We start from the raw sequence: 2,801 nt of genomic DNA on the forward strand, positions 1-2,801 counted from the left end.
AAATCACCCCCCAGGGGGGATGGTCACGCCACAATCCCTTCTCCTCTCGGGATCTTGGGCATGCACGCACATGTGCCTGTCGTGAGTTCTAAGCCACCGGGTCTGGGATGTGAACCACGGTCGACTACGTGGGAGTCCAGCGACATAGCCATTACGCTAACTGCTGGTTCCCTTGAACTTTGTTTTTAAGGTCATGAAAATTAAGGCAAACAAATGTACTCAGAAACTCCTCTTGATTCCTGGAAAAGTCAAGTTAGCACTGAAAATTTGTTATAAGTTTCTTTGTTAAAATTTCAGTAATTCCAACTATTGGCATATGAATATATCTATTCATGAGCAATGGGCGATTTATAACTTTAAGCTGAAGCTGGGTTTATTAGTAGAACATGAAATTAGAGACCCCAATAAACTCTATTCTTGAAAGAATTATAGTTTGTAGACACACCAAAGTTTGGTAACCAACGTTGCCTAAGGAAAAAAATATCCTTTCCCATAAAACAAACAACAAACACGCAAAAGAAATAAAAGCAATAAAATTGTATGATTTTCAATCAGTTCTTATAAAGAAGTGGAAATAACATATGCTCAAGTCATGTTTTTAATTACTTAAGTGTCTGAATTTTACTCATACGGATTCTGTATAAATGAAGCCATCACACTAATAATTCCTGATTTTCGTATTTAGTTCTCAATTTTATGTGAAATTTTAGTGTCATTTACTATATTTTGTCAGATTTCAAGTAATCTACCTGATGTTATACCAAATTCATGGCTGCCAGTAGGGCTTTAAAATGAATAAATCTGTAATTGTAGATTATTTGGTGCTCCTTTCATTAATGTACCTATTAGAAAATATTTCTGTATTGTTCATTCTGAATAAAGTATCAGGCATGGAACAGTGTAAAATATGCAGTTTCCTTCCTAAAAGTGTTAGTCATCAAAGACAGAAGGCCAAATTAACAAACAAAGAACAATTTAGCAATTGAAAACAGTATTTTATTAAGCATTTTTAAGGGTTTTGAGATGAAATATGCATGAAACATAGATTATCGTTAAGGATCCACTTTTAGCAGTGTAATATTCCTAGTTTTTGGATAATTTAAAGTCTTTTATTCATAATACCACTTTTTCTAAGATCTTACATATTTTTCTCTTTATAGGAAAGCAAGTAAATGGACCTAATAAAGGGAACACTTGTGTACTCTGATCCTTTATAATCAGACAAACAAACTAAACCATCAATTGACTTTTGAAGCTTTGGATCAACACATTCCGAGTTGAGGGGAAAAAAAAGATGTATAATTAGAACTGGTTTTCATAAATATCACGATTGACGGAGTATTTGTTAACAGTTGCATTGCTAGGTACTTCGTTTATTTCCTTCATTTAATTATTGGCTTAAACTAGCACTGTTGTTGTTAATAATGTCAAGAAGATAAAGAAAACAAGCAACAAAATGTAGAAACCCAGTTTGAGACATTAATAAGCTTCTCAAGATAGTGTATAGAGTGCGAGATACTTAATTTTGTATGTCAATGTGACTGGGTCATGCATAGATATGTGATCTAACATTGTTCTGAATCTTCTTGGGAGAGTACTTTTAGATGAGATTATCATTTGAATCAGGTGACTATGAGTAAAGATAAAGCAAATTTTCCTCCATAATCTGGAAGGCTCATGTTCAGTCATTTAAAGACTGTAATAGAACAAAAGGTTAATCTTCTCTGAAAGAGAATGATGGCAAAAGGTGGCCTTCCAACTTGAAATGCAAATTCAGCTCATTCACAATTTTCTAGCCTGCTGCCGGCCACTGCAGTCTTTAGACTTGACAGCCTCCACAATTGAATGAGCCAATTTCTTTAAATAAATATTGCTCTGCAGCTGCACAACGTCTTTTGTTTCTGTTTCTCTAAAGAACCTGGACTGATACAGAGTGAATTAAGGTTATCACCCATCGCTATCTGATCCCAAGGCCGGTAGTCTTTCCATTACTTTATGTGACCTTTTGTTGACTATAAACCACAGTTTTCAAGGTGTAGCATGTGTATTTTAGTGACAACTTTAGTTAATTGGGCAGAGACTTGACTGAGTGACTAAAAATCTAAAATAATATTGTGGACAGAAGTCTGACTACAGTTCCTATTTTTTCAAAATCTTTTCAAAAGGGGACTGGGGAAGTCATGCCCACAAACATTAACACATTAACAGACCATTTACTTTCTATTAACAGGATTCTTCCTACCTCCTGTCCCTGGCATAGTATCTTTGAGATGTATATTTCAACCCATTAGTGTATTCTTTTGCTTATGCCTTCCAAAGACACAGAACTTCCCTTTTCCTTGAGATGTAGATTTTTTTTTTTTCCCCTTTGGAGTCAGTTTAATGTTTCAAAATAAGCCAATGTATCAACTCAGTTTTCCACCTACACACATAGCAATAGTTATGCCAATACAGGAATGACATTAGTCAGAGGACATTTCTTTTTTTTTTTTTTTCAGATTTTTTTTCCCTTGTATCTTTTTTTTGTTGTTTGAATGATGTTTTTTTTTTTTTATTATAATTTTTTTTTTCTCATCACAACACACATATGAATTTTCCATCCAAAATACACTGTGCATTGGCTCAATCAAGCACATCAACATATATGTTCTCAGCAAATGATTTCCCAATTTTTGTGTCCTGCATACCTTGCCTTTTGTTTTGCCATCCTAGATTCCCCATCCCCACCCTCTGCCATGTCCCATCTTCCTCCTCCATTGTCCCTGACATTCATGATTGCCCTCAATGGCTTCCGCCCCCCC

Source organism: Tupaia chinensis, unplaced genomic scaffold, assembly GCF_000334495.1.
Source record: "Tupaia chinensis unplaced genomic scaffold, TupChi_1.0 Scaffold000658_1, whole genome shotgun sequence".
NCBI classification, from domain to species: domain Eukaryota; kingdom Metazoa; phylum Chordata; class Mammalia; order Scandentia; family Tupaiidae; genus Tupaia; species Tupaia belangeri.